Genomic DNA, 14618 nt, shown 5'->3' on the forward strand with positions numbered 1-14618 from the left:
TAGAAAAATCTAATCTAAGGATAGAAAGTGAATTTTTTGGTGCATGTAAATGAAAAAGTCCAAGAGCTGAGTCCAGTGACAGGTGCCATTGGGTGAAGGTTTCGATCCTGCTTCTCTGTGATTCTCTGTGCTGCCTTGACACATGGCTGTTTACCCACATGGGTTTCAACGTGGCGGGGAGTGGGCGTGGAGGATTGCTGGGGCTCATTGTCACGTTGTGCTGTCCTTCCCAACTGGCTGTTCTTTGTGGTATTTGGGACATGTCAAAAACACCTTTTTCCTTCCAGATTTTGTGCTATTAAACTTCTTTACATTGAGTTTATGCTCTCATATACATATATATATATATATATATATATATATATATATATCTTTAATATCTATCTACATGTTTAGCATATGCTCTCATGTGTTAAAGAAAATGTGTAATTGTGTAGCAAATTTGTATTTAATGATTTTGGGGACATATGCAGGTATAATAGTGTCATTTGAAATGATTCTCTTAATTTTATTTTGTAGAGTTGTTATATAGCTTAGGAAGAAATTTTCTTCTCTGTTACTTACATCCTTCTCATCTTAAATGCTTTTCCCATAAAACTACTGGTTACCCAAAGGTTTTTATCATGGATTGAAACTTACTGCATCCCTTTAACTCACCTCTTGCACTTTGGAGAGAATTGCCTTATTACTTTGTGTTAAATTGAAAAACAATTTCTGTTTTTGTAACTTAGGTTGTTTTTGTTACAGTGAGCCAACTAGAATTTGTAATAATTTTTAGCAGCAGAGGGAACTCTGCGTATGTGCATAACAATGCGTATATGCTGGAATGCTGGCCTATCCTTTAGGTATTAAAATGAGACTGTTTAAGGGGAGAGCTGACTGACAGTCTTATTTTGTGGCTTTAAAATTTTAAACTACTTTCATTTAAATATTGGAAACATGGTTAGGTTCTTTTTTGTGATTGTTATTTATTCATTCCAGTGTTTTAAATGCAATTTTTCAAAACTGCTGGATTGTAGAGTGTGCTCTTGCCATGGTCTGATGGATGGTAATGGTGGTAGTGTGTGTGTGCGTGTGTGTGTGTGTGTGTGTGTGTGTGTGCTTGCGCACGTGCACAGTTATAGTTCCTTATTTGAATAACAGAAAACGTAATGACTTGGTGAACCCTAATTTCATTGCCAGAGGTAAGAAAGAAGATACATCAAAATGTTTTCTTTTGTATTCAAACATGGGAGACTTAGGATAAACACATAGTCTTTGTTTAAAATTATATACATTTGTTAGGTTTAAATTTCTGTTCCAAATGTAAAGTTCTGTGGTTAAAAAAAATACAGTTTTTTTCCTAAAGCCTTACATTGGTTTTAAATCTCATGGGATTTGTTGAGAAGAATCACTGGATTTAAATTTAAGTGACTTCTGCCTGATAGTAACTACTACAGGGATTCCTTTTTATAAAAGAAGTTTGTTTTTTAAAAAATGGTAAATGATTTCTCTAAATTTGGAGAGAAATTTACGTGGTTTTCATATTATTGTCATAGAGGTATTTCATTTGTCACTTATGCTGTTGTTTCATGAAAAAGCAAGAAAGGTAGAGTTTGGGAAGAGATGCATTATCTACGTTTACCTCAGTATTTCTTTTTTTCAAGCTGAGATAGGGAAGGATTCAGCTAAAAGCCATTCCTCAAAATGCAAAGTAAATATGAGGTCTTAATACCCAAGTAAAGTTGCAAGGTTATATAACTTTGTAAAATTTTAAACCAAGTAGAAGAGAGAGAAATAGAATTAAAGTCTTCTACCCTCAAATATCTGAAGGAAAAATGAAAATGAAAAGAAAAACGTTAAGAATTATAATAGGCGAAAGTCAAAGCAAGTAAGGAAGGGGTTTCTAGGCATATCTGAGAGTAGGATTTTATGCTAAACACTATGTTCTCTGTGTTTAAGGGGAAGCCTGATAATTTGAACCATGAAAATAAGACGCCTTCAGCACTAACTGATCATAGGCATGTTATTTATGTTGGTTTGTTTACTTTGCTTTTGTTTTTGTTTCTTAAAGTGCATTCCGTAGATCACCCCACATCTGCATTACCTAGGGTGATGGGGGAAAAACCCTTATCTCCACCTTAGACCTATCGAATTAGAATTAATGGATGGTCCTCAGGGTTCTCCTTCTTTTTAAAGTTACGAAATATCTTATCTACAAAATGTGTATAAAACACAGTCATGTAAACATGACTGTGTCCACCAACCAACTTTAGAAATAGAATGTGATAGTCAACAGCAGTTAAGTACCCACTTTATGTAGACACTGTCTTCTGCCATTGGGAAAAAAAGGAGAGTAAGATCTGGGGCCAGCCTTCAAGAAGCCGACATGGAGTGTGATGCTACACTATTTGAAACCTCTTTTCATGTTATAAACTTCACAGAGATAGGCAAAACAGAGTAGAATGGCTTTATGTTGGCCCGAATCAGTAAAATCATTGTTTTTCTTTTTTAATGTAGAAAACCCCAAAATGTTCCCCAAGTGAGTTCAGCCCCATTCAGCTGGGTGGGACAGTCAGAAATTCTGTGTGGGGGTCTGTACTGTGTTTGTTTAGACCGTCCTCTTGTCTAGTTTAGAGATAGACAGTGTGCTTCTTTTCCTGTAAACATTTAGCTGCAATTTTTACTATACTTTAGTTAACAGTTTGAAGAATTTTAAAACCCTCTGATAGTCAAGCAGAATTCCAAAAACATCTTAAAGAAAAGTTTTGATTTCAGGGATAGTAGAAAGGTGACAGGTTAAAAGTGTGTGTGTGTGTGTGTGTGTGTGCTTAATTTCATCAATGAGGTTATTGCCCACATCTCTTCAAAGAAGATTTAATAACGTCTCCTGAGCGAAGAAAATTATTACCTGTGGCGAACTCTTTAAGTCATCACCGAAGGTCACGGCAATCTGGGTATTTAAAAAAGGTTTTCTGTCTGCTTGGCCAGCAAATGAAGCGCTCATTACGGACTTTAAAATTATAGCCATGAGAAGATTTTTGCTAGAGGTGAAAGATCAAGATCATCACAGTCCAAATGCAGACAGAAAGCTCAGCTTCTGGCTGATCAGCAAGGCATGAAACATTTCAGGGTGATTTTGCATTACCGGTGGGGAGCTGATCTTGCTAATCCAATGCATGAAGATAAGATTCACTGAAACATTTATAAAGGCCTTTAGAGGAGATCTGATAAGCAGAGCGAGGACTTGAAGGGCCAAGGAAATCTGACCTGTCACTCACTGTCTCAGCGGCAGCAGTCACTTGGCTTTTCTGGGCCTCGCCTTTCTCTTCTGTTCAATGGGGCTGGTGACTGCGTGTGCCTGAGGTGGGAGTTTAATGGCCTCCAGGAGCAATCTTGTACTGCCTGAAAAAGGCTGTCGGCCTTGAGCCCTCCTGCAAGCTGGCCTGTGTGCGCTTCCTACCCTCCGGCCTCCTGTGCTCTCTGGGAAAGCGTCATCGTCTTTCCTCTTTTGACAGATGAGAGCGCAGAAGTAACAGCAGCAAGAAATTCCATGTCTCTGCTCGTCTTCCATTTCTGCCTTTTAATTTTCTGGGCGAGGTTAGCATTCTTAGGAGCCCTAGAAAGAGTGGGCTGTGTTTGTATGGAGCTGCTATAAAACTTGCTTGAAGTATACCTAGGTTTCCCAAGATTTTTGTGTATAGCCTAGAATTCTCTCATTTAACCCCTCAGTGCCTCTCAAGTTGTCTTCCATTTGTACCACTCTAACCAAATGGGGCCTCTCAACGGTTGGCAGTGACTGCTGTTCACCAGATCCAGGGGCCAGTTCTCAGTTCTCGTCCTCCAGGACCTAACAGCAGCCTGTGACACCATGCCTGCCTGCCCCCAACTTCCTCTTGTTTCCCTGACTCTCTTCTCTCTTAATTCTCCTCCTCTATCTCTCATCACTGGTTTTCTTCTAATCTGGCTCCTTCCTCATCTGAATGGGCGTGTCTTCCAGGGACCTGATCTCGAAACACCTTGTCAGGAATTGTCAGATTCCTGTTTCTGAGACCTTCTTTCTATAGCTGAAGTCATTTGATCCCCACCTTTGGGTACACCTCTGCTTCAGACATAAGGGCCAGTCCTGATCTTGGGGGAGAAGCATCTCAACAACATTAGCTTAACATGCTGAGGTGAGCATCACCACCTGTGCTGCTGGGCCACCTGACCTTTTAGCAAAGGAAACACTTGCCAGGGAATCAAGAAGGATATTCGATTCCTACCTCTACCATTATTCATCTAGTGGTCTCAGTGGTCACCAGGCAAGCCCTGGACCTCTCTGAGCCTTGGTTTTCTCATCTGAGGAGCAATAGTACTTGTATCCTTATTTCATAGGATTGCTTCCAAAGAGCTCACGAAATCGTACACAGAAGTGCTTATAAATTGTCAGGGAACCGATCAAGCAAGCTCCAGCATTATCCTCATAGTAGAGGTTTGTCACTGATGATATCATCTAGTTTTCTGAGTCATTATCATTGCCTTCTCAAAATTTGATTTAAGTTCACTCATTTACTCACTTCATTCACTACTCATTCAAAAAAATGTGTTGAGTCCTTGCTACAGCTTCCTGTATATAGTACCTTCACAGAATTTTCAGTTGAGTAAGTGATGTAAAACATAAACAAGCAAATTGAAATATAAGATGGTTGGTGTTTAAATAAATTTACAAGATGGCAGGTGTTTAAATAAATTTACCAAACTAGGTAATTCCAATTTATAAGTTTGTATTACAGGCCCTCTACATTTTTACATAAATATTTCTTACCATAACATGGAACATTCATGCCAGATATCCAACATTACCCCTTTTGGGAACTAAAGGCACAGGAAGCCAAATTGTTTATAGAAAGATTGCTTTGGGAATTTAGAACTAGATAAAGAGGATTGTACAGATCTGTGGGATGTTTCCTCTAAACTATGAAGCTTGGAAAACCATCCTGGTTCCATCCCAGCTAACAAGCAAACAAACACACACACCGCAGAAACAATCAGGTACCCTGTGTTCTTTAACCAGCTCTTCATAAACATTGGATATTTGTTATCTGATTTTTTTTTCAATATCAGATTGCTTGCGTATATAATGACTAACAAAATATTTTTCAGTGATTTGATTTATTTTGATTAGTTACATTTTAATGATCAAATGATCAAAATGATCAGGTACTAAGGGGGTACCCTGAACCCATTAGTGATTTTGAGGAAACATCAGTCTAAACAATAACCCACTCCAAACTTTTTCTTAGCTATTCTTATTTGATTAATATTCATATTTGTTGTTTCTTACAGAGAATTTGACTATTTTTACCTTTATTTCCAAATTCTAGGCAAGTACCTTTTTTAGGTTCTTTGGCTTTATCTGTGCACTGGCTACATGCCAGTTACATATATATTTGTATATATTTATGAAGTTGTTACTACTGAAAGTAGGAGACATTCTCTATGATTTGTTAGACCATGGAGTTAGGGAAATATCAATAAATTAAATCTGTTTCTTCTCTTGGCCCCATCCCTAACTAGCCCTCTGATTTTGGGTATTGTCTTTTTCAATTTTTTAATCAATTTTTTGTAGGGAGGATCATTTTAGATGAAAATATTTTGGGAAAGAAACATATAGGGACCTATATAAATAAAAGGAGGTAATCTGTCATTTTAAGCTGTTTGCTTCTTGGTGAAGTATCACCTACTTTATTGCATTAATTGTAGCTTTCTCAATTTATCCTCCCTATGAGATTATCTGCTTCATGGAAGAGGATGACATTATCCATGTAGCTTTCATGTGAAGGTGTTCAGCATCTATCAATCTGAAGGAATCAAGCGTAATCTTTACTGCATTGCCACAGACTTTGGAAACGCCTCTTTTAAACTGTACTTGCTTTATGAAGACATCAGACTGTGTCTTGTGAGTATCTAATGAGAACATCTTGCTTAGTGCAGTAATATTTTTCAAGCAGATTATTCATGACCAGGAACACTTGGACCCAAACTAATGGTCTGAATAAATTGAGTAGGACTGAGCAGCATTCTAATCAAGGGCCAAGATCTTAGACTCGCAGGGCCCTCTCAGTGAGTGATTTCCATTTTTTTTTTTAATACACAATCCACAGATAGAAACTGAAAAGTTTCCAGAGAATAGTTGCTGTATGTGTAAGTCACAAAGGTTAACTTTCCTCTCTTGACCTCTCCCTTTCTCTCTCCTCCTCTGCCTTTCTTCTTTCCTTCCCTTTCTTTAATTTAAGCTAAAGGCCAATCAGTATTCACTAAATTGATTTTGTGAACTAGAGTTTGAACAACACTACCCTAAGCTGCAGTGGAAACCTGCCATCCATGTTTCCTCTTGAGGCAGCTCCTCTGATCCTCTGGACAAACTTCCCAGCCTTTGGTCTTTTCTCAAGGGGATTCCTGGCCTCCTGTTACTTGCAGACAATTCCTTTGGTGTTAGACCTCAGACCACGTCGAGAACTATGTGCTCCTGGTAAAGTCTTCTGCTGCTTGTGGTCAGCTCAGTTGGCCAGTCTGCTCCTAAATAGAGATTTCCTCATCTCTCAGTATCTCCCAGTTAAAGTCCTGCCCATCAGTCAAGGCCTGGCTTAAATATGGTTCCCCTCACAAGAAGCCTTGTGTACTCACCAAATATCAAATATTTGTGCATGCATTTGACTCATCAGTTTCTGAATTTTCTTTGTAGGAACTGCTTTTTTTGGTATCTCTTTAATGCAGTTCAAAAGTAGTCCTAATAAAAAAGGCAGAGGATCAGGGAAGCTGGAGAATGACTCTAGTTTGCTCTTAGTCATATTGTGGTCCCAATAGAGTTGTTCAGAACAAGGATGAGGTCACTTACGTTGTAATCATTTCCGTTAAGTATCTGTTCTCAATCTCACCTTCAAGGATCTTTTCATATATTCTGTTCCAGAATAAAGTGGGATAGAATTGAACAATGTTCTATATAGATTAGACATATTTTCTCATGGATGCAAGTATATTCTAGGTCCCGTTAAGAACGCTCATTATGGGAAGTTTTTAGAGTTTATGCTCCATGGTATTTCTCATGAAATGGTCCTTTAGATCCAGACTCTAAGACAGTGTTGTTACTAATTAGTTACATTAAGTTCACACTGTTTGAGAATGGTTTACTTTCTCAAAGAGACAGATCATGATAATTTAATTCTGAAAAACAGTCTAAGACATCAACTATATGTGGTAAGGCATGTGTATATATTTATACATATTAACCTTTTTTTAAGTGCATAATTTGTTAGGCTATGGAAAATGCTTTTCAACTTCTGTGGCCCTCCTTAACAAGGACAGCTGCAACTGATATGCCTTAATTCTTTTTTTTTTTTAAATTGAAGCATAATCGGTTTACAAGGTGTTAATTTCTGGTGTACAGTATAGTGATTCAATTATACATATATCGATTCCTTTTCATAGTCTTTTTCATTATAGGCTATTACAAGATATTAACTGTAGTTCCCTGTGCTATACAATAGGACCTTGTTGTTTACCTACTTTATATCTAGTAGTTAGTATCTGCAAATCTGGAACTCCCAATTTCTCCCTCCACCCTCCCCTTCACCCCTCTTAATTCTTGTTTGAGTTTACGTTAAGTCCTTGTCCAAATAAGCCATTGCAAACCCTGCATTTGTGCCGTGGAGTTGTTGGCATGCCTTTATTCTTTTTATCCCTCCAACATTTGATGCTTCTTCCCCAGTTGTTTTAATTACCAACTATTCTGCTGTGTGTTTGCACATTTGCTGTTCAAGGTGGGCTACAGAGTCACATTTTCGTATGAAAAACGGGAACTGGCATTAAAGTTAAAACAGGATCTGCCATGCTCGAGTGGTTCATAAAGAGAGACATGAATTCTGCTCGTTTGATTTCGTTATCTTTTGGTAGCCAACCAAAAATAGAATTTTTGTTGGAGAAATTATGTAGCTCGCCTTAAAACATTTTTAGTTTCAAGTTGTGTGTGAAATTCTTCTGAGTGTAAAAAAACAGAGCCCACTGTAGGGAACGGTTTGCCCATGGTTGATGAAGTTTTACAACTTCAGGCCCAATTCTTTGTACATTGATTGTCAATAGAGAAAGAGGAAAGAAGTTAATTGAGTTAGAAGCTTGTTTGCTTAATTAAAGGAGCCTTTAACTGGTTGGAAGAAGCCGAATGTCGGGTTTTAGACTGCCTCTTAGGGATGTGAAGGACAGCTAGTGTTTTTCTACATGTTCCTAACTACTGACCTGGAAGGAAAAAAGGGCACAGCAGGACAATGGATTGACCCAGGACCGCAACAACGCACAATTCCGGGAAGCACTCTTAACTTTCGTGGGCAATTCCTCCGCCCTAAGTGGATTTGGCTGGCTGCTGACCCGCACAGCAAGAGATGCCTGTAATCACAACATGGTCTTGCCATCAAAATCACAATAGTCAGTGCTTTTATAGCTCATCATATGTGTCCATCCTTGTTCTCAGTGCTTTATATGTATGTACTAACTCAATCCTTTTAACCACCTTTTGAGATAGGTACCATTATTATCTTCATTTCATAGATGAGAAAACTGATACAAAAAGATGAAGAAACTTGTCCAGAGTTCTGTAGTGCAAAAGAGGAAGAGCTGGGATGTAAACCCAGGCAACTCTGCCTTCAGTGTTGTGTTCCTCCCCTTTCCTCTAATACCAGTCTCTCGGTTATCGCTGGACGTAGGCCCAGTGGTACTAAAAACTGTCCACCTGCAGATGGCTTAGTTAGTGCTCGAACTATCTAGGTAAGAAGAATAAAGGTTGACCTACGAGTCAACCAAAAACCCAATAGTGAGCTAAAAAATAGTTAGGCAAAAAAGCCAAGAAGTTGTGTAGGTATTGATTTTTCCACTTGGCTGCAAGCCTCCCTCGGGGAAGCTTTTCCATGTCTCTTCCAGGGCTTCGTAGTACTTACCCCCTCACGGCATGTGTAGCACAGGGAATGGTATATGCGTGTGTCTTACTGTCATCATCAGAGGACATGCAGTGTGTATTTCTTATTCACAGTTGTGTCCTCTGTCTGGTACAGCACTTGGCATGTATTGGGGGCACAGTCAGTATATATGAATAGATTACTATTTTTGCAGGAAATTTGTTTAAATCTAGCCCTATTGGTGTCTTGATTTAAACATGTCTTATAAACACAGTAACTCATATCTAGGCTTACTTTGTCCTATGCTAAATAAATTTTTATAGAAAAATCATAAATTTGTATGGAAAAGTCAAGAGACGTAATTGACTGTCTCTTGTAATATTTTTACTTTTCTCAATTATTCACACCTTCTTTCTGCTCTGTCTGAGTATCAACAGTCACAGCCGCTTATCTGGTGGCAACCTCTGAAATAGCTGGCATAGTGCCTAGACGGAAAGAAAAGACTTCTGGTGCTTGGAAGGAAATAAAAGACTTGTATATGGTTGATCTGGCCTGGAAGGAAATAAAAAACTTCTATAGGGTTGATCTTGCAGTTTCAAACCTATTAAGTGATGAAAAACATACCACAGACATTTTAGTAGCTGAATGGGGCCTTTTAGTCTATTTTCTTTCCTTTTAAATTTTAGATGATCTTAAACAAATTAGCCTAGTAATATCTCATGTGGGAAAAGTGATTTTTACATTAGAAAACATTAGTAGATATTTTTTAAAAAAATATATTTTTTGCATGAATGATGAGGTAAAATTTCTTTTCCTTATATAAACTGGGGACTTCTGTATGGAAGCTTCAGTATACGGTTGACCCTTGAACAATGTAGGGGATAGGAGTTGCCGACCCTCCTCGCAGTTGGAATCTGTGTATAATTTATAGTCGGACCCCTTATCCTTGGTTCCTCCGTATCCATGGATTCAACTCCATGTATGCATCCAGATTCAACCAACTGCTGATTGTCTAGTACTGTAATATTTACTATTGAAAAAAAGATAAGTGGACATGTGCAGTTCAAACCCTTGTTGTTCCGGGGCCAACTGTATATAGATTCAAAATATATGAGACTACTTCTTTAGATCATCTCCTATTGTGGTAAGTACCTATTTTTCATATCTTATGAAATGCTTTTACCTGTATTTTCTTTTTCTAACATCCCAACAATTAGAAGAAGTAGATAGGACTGGTATTATGTTGTCCTGATTTTTGTAGTTGGTCAGATTAGGATTTAGAGGTGAGTTGACTGAAGTCCCACAGCTGGGAATATGGACTCCTCCAGAACACTGTCTTCCTATTATGCAATATCTTAAGCAAAAGTAACCAAACCCCAGAAATCAATCACATAGGGAGGAACATCTTGATCTTGTGTTGGCTCCTCATTAAAGGTGGATGGCTTGAAATTTTTCTGAGAGGTGAATGTCAGTGTACTATTCAGTTAAAACAAATTATTGGATACTTGGAATTTACAGAGCACTGGGCTGGTATTTTGAGGAGTGGGGACGTCGAGTACAAGGAGAATCCAACATGGTCTGCTTTCACAGAGGTTGGTAATGAAATGGGGAAAACTGTAGGAGCGTAAACCACAGCGGCCTGTGAATGAGTAAGTGGGTAAGAAAGGGAGGAGCTGGGGAGGTCCTTAGAGCTTGAGCCAGGGCCATGGGTCCTGGTTGGAAAGCTGGTTCTTAGAAGTGATAGGGTTTCAGATTCTCTCCTAGTGATTAGGGCATCTTTTGAAAAGCCTCCCCAGTGAGGTTAAGATAACAAACGAGTTGTCAGATCTGAGAGAATGGGTGGGTCTGATGGAAGGGGTGCTGCTCACAGATCCTGTCCCAGTGGCCTGGTCAATGCAACATACTTACCTGCACGTGGGAACAGGAGTGCAGGTGGCCGAGGAAGCACGTGCATTGTGGCTGACAATCTGACTGCACATGTTGCTTCATTATCCATGGTGGGTTGGTGACAGAATTACCGCTTTGGTGTGCTACAGAGATACAAAATCTGAATGGAATGACCAAACACTTGAGTGGTGTGGGTGTGTTAGTAGCACAGGTAGACCAAGGCTTAACCAAGCTAGACTCTTTAATAGGTGCCTGTGCGGTCCTCTGGCACCTTTGTTGTTGGCATTGGTCCTCATGGTCATCTCGCCATTGTGTGATCTCTTGGAAGCTCTGGACATAACTGTTTTTCAGCCCAGAGTGGAATATCCACTCAGGTCCCCAAATCCTGAACCTGGCCCTATAGTGACGAAAGTATGTACTTTGCTGGCATTGTATCTTCCTGAAGATGTCAGGGCTGGTGAGTCTGCTCCAGCAGTGATAGTCTCTGAGGGTCTTCCAGGACAGGGGACTACCCTCCACACCAGCTCTGTGTACAGCAGGTGTGTGCAGGGTCCATGGGACTCCATGACTCCATCTGCCCTCAGCACCAAGATGTCAGGAAGCTTCCTTTAGGATGTGTGACCCTGTTTTGCTGTGACCACATGACCCATCCCAAAGCCTGCTGCTACTGTCATGCAGCTTTGGGCTTTTCTTCTTGGCAGCCATTTACTCTTTCACGTGCTGCTTCCAAAGCCTTCTCAGAATGAATGGTTCAGCTTTATTTGGATGTTGCCGAAGTCAAGGAGATAGATGGCCAAGTGAGAGAAACTGGGGCTATAACCAGCACTCTACAATGTCCAGTCCGAGTCAAATCATATAATCTTCTTACACTCCCTCCTCCATGATTCTGGACAAATAATTCTCCATTTGATCTGGGAGATAATTCTTACAGGAAACTGGTTTGGTTATTCTGATTTTTACTCTTTTGCTTCTTTTCCGACATTTTTCCCCCCAGTGCTGACAAGGGAGGGGGATGGGTGATGGAAAATCATTGACTTCAGTCCAGACCTAAAGTTACATTGTCTCTACACTGACTCAGTCCAAGCCAATTTACAATATTAACTCACTGGGAGAATCTGCCTGGTTCATTTATTTAGTAAGTACTCAGTTCATGCTTAAGGAAATAAACGAAATTCACTGGGCTGCAAGGAAATGAATTGAGTCCTCTTGTCTGTCTCTTTAATTGGATATTATTTTCCCAAATTGAAACCTAATTTCAAATTTCTGATTTTCATCATGGTGATGTATTGATAACTCCCATCCTTTTCTATGAATTTATATTAATCAGACACGAGTCATAGTTTTTTTTTAATTACTTTTTTTGGGGGGTAATTAAGTTTATTTATTTATTTTTAGAGGAGGTACTGGGGATTGAACCTAGGACTTTGTGCATGCTAGTCATGTGCTCTACTGCTTGAGCTATTCCCTCCAGACACCAGTCATAGTTAAATTTGTTTTTTCTTTTTTTTCCCCAACTTGTTTATTGTCTCATAACATTTGATTTCATATATTATGTGAATGTATTACAAATATTATAGTGTAACATGTGATTTCATATGTTATGTGAATGTACTACAAACAGATAAAACATGATTTTAGGATAAAATAAAGAAGTTCCACAGATTAAGCAGTTATCCCACTTGGTTTATATTCTATTTGTGTAACAAATGGGAAATTATTTTTTCTTTCTCAGAATGTACAGGTTTTGAGGATTGAACAATAATCCCTAAAAAGGAACTGAGACATTGATGATTATTTGTTGCCTTAGGGAGAAGATATTGATGATCTTTGTCATTTCAAAAATAGCATTTGTCCTTGCCTTAACTACAGTGTTTTGTTTTTTTGTTTTTTTATTTTAAGCATATGTCACTTCTTCTTGCTTCCTCTTGTTTTCCTCAGAGGCACATACAGAAGTACATTTTCATCAGACCTTTCTGGTAGATTGGTGGCTAAGATTCTTTCCAAAAAATCCCAGTTAAAAGGAGAAATGTGATAGGGGGTTGACATATAATGGGAGGCATGCAACTGTATTTGCAAATCCTAGACATCATCCCACAGTTCTGGTGTAACCCTTCAGCTGACAATTAAAATCTTTGTTTTAGCAGTCATCACCCAACCCTAACAGATGGGTGAAGAATGAATCTGATTTGTATTTTTCCTCACAACTTTCTCCCACACATTGTAATATTCTATGATTAACATTCAGTGAATTCTTACAGATGATTGATGGGCCTTAAAGATCTAATATCTACATCCCATTTAAATTATGCAAGCATAAAACCACAGAACAGAAGCACTCCTTAAGACCCCTGTAGAAATTTGAAGACAATTTTGATAACTCTTGTCCACTCGAAAAGAAATCTGCTAATACTGTAATGTTTTTTCCCTTGCCAGGACCCTCCTTGCCTGGTGTCATTTCTTGAGCTCTCCTGGGAGGAGATTAGTCTAAAACAACAAAGTAGCCAGATGTCTGGTTCTGAGAGAGTCCCAGAGGCCAGGCTACGGTAGGCAACAGAAACCGCATGGGGCTGCAGATCAAAGATACCTGAGAATTACTTATGGGCACAGAGTATGTGTCATTCCCATTATTAACAGTCTGAGAAAATTTGTTTCTCTAATTAACCCTTTTGTTGGAGTAACCTTAAATTTTAGTGAGTGTATTTCGCTTTTGATATGGTTTCTTTTGAGTAGTTTGGAGAAGTGCACGTATCAAAAAAGAGAAAGGAAAAGGAAGTCACGTGGTTGATGGAAATCTCTAAGCCGTTCTTCTTATCCAGAATAGATATGCTATCCAGTGCATAATCATTTGTCATGAAATAAGTGGGCATGATGGTTCTAAGTGAAAATTACAAAGTAATAGTCAGAAATGACATGGTTTATACGTACAAAGGGCTGTTCTTAAAGCCCCAGTCCTTCCTTTTAAAGTACTATTATTTCAACTTTTAACCGTTTTAGAGTGGAGATTTTTAGATCACAGCTTTCTGGTCTTAAAATGAATTCAGAATAAATCCCAGTGGTGGGAAATCTGTACCTTATTAATAGCTGACCTCTTTCTTTTCACGCTGGTATTATAATGAAATGCTAATTAAACATTCTTGCCATCCTTTAACCTGTTTGCTTCATAGGTACAATTTTATATTGTTTAGACATATACAGATTTGGAAAATCTGAATACAATTGCTGTTTTGAGTTAGTCTTAATCCCTAAACCTCCAAAAGCTTTTGGCTGAATTTATTCTAAGGGATGAGTGAAAATCTCATTATAACTTTGTATGTCCTAGCCTTTAGATGAGAGTATCGAAAGAGAGAACAAAAGATTCTGGTTGGCCTTCCTTCCCAGTTGTTTCTGTTTCTGTTCAGTATCGTCCTGTAACAACAAAATCACATAAACCCTTATTCCTGCTTTCCTTGAGATACAGTCATAAACCATTGTTACCAAGAGCGTGACTAGCCAGCTGTAGCGCTTTTCAGCGCTACAACACATTCTTTAACGTCCGGTAATATAAACTTGGCATAAAGGCAGTAAAAATGTCCTTAAACCTAATTGGAGATATGTTTTAGCAATGGAGTGCAGAGATTTCATATCCTTTGTGCGGTGGTCAAAGCTTCTTTTAACTCCTTGAGGAAAATGAAGCTCCTAGGAGCAGTTTATAAGGATTAATTGATTTATCTCTTTGTTTCTAGATTTAAGTATGGATGCAAGGATAGAATTGGCTTCTTGCACAAAGAACTGGAGAGGCAACTGTTTTTTTTCTTCAGAGCAGAATTTGTTGTTGCTTTAGTGACA

At 38.6% G+C, this 14618-nt stretch overlaps 1 protein-coding gene across 3 annotated transcripts in view; it reads left to right on the forward strand.

Annotated features, from left to right (window-relative positions):
- The window catches only part of SLC10A7 (solute carrier family 10 member 7), a 221951-nt gene that overhangs the window by 23736 nt on the left and 183597 nt on the right, over nt 1-14618 (forward strand). The gene's annotated exons all lie outside the window — the stretch shown is intronic.

This window comes from Camelus dromedarius, chromosome 1 (genome assembly GCF_036321535.1).
Source record: "Camelus dromedarius isolate mCamDro1 chromosome 1, mCamDro1.pat, whole genome shotgun sequence".
NCBI classification, from domain to species: domain Eukaryota; kingdom Metazoa; phylum Chordata; class Mammalia; order Artiodactyla; family Camelidae; genus Camelus; species Camelus dromedarius.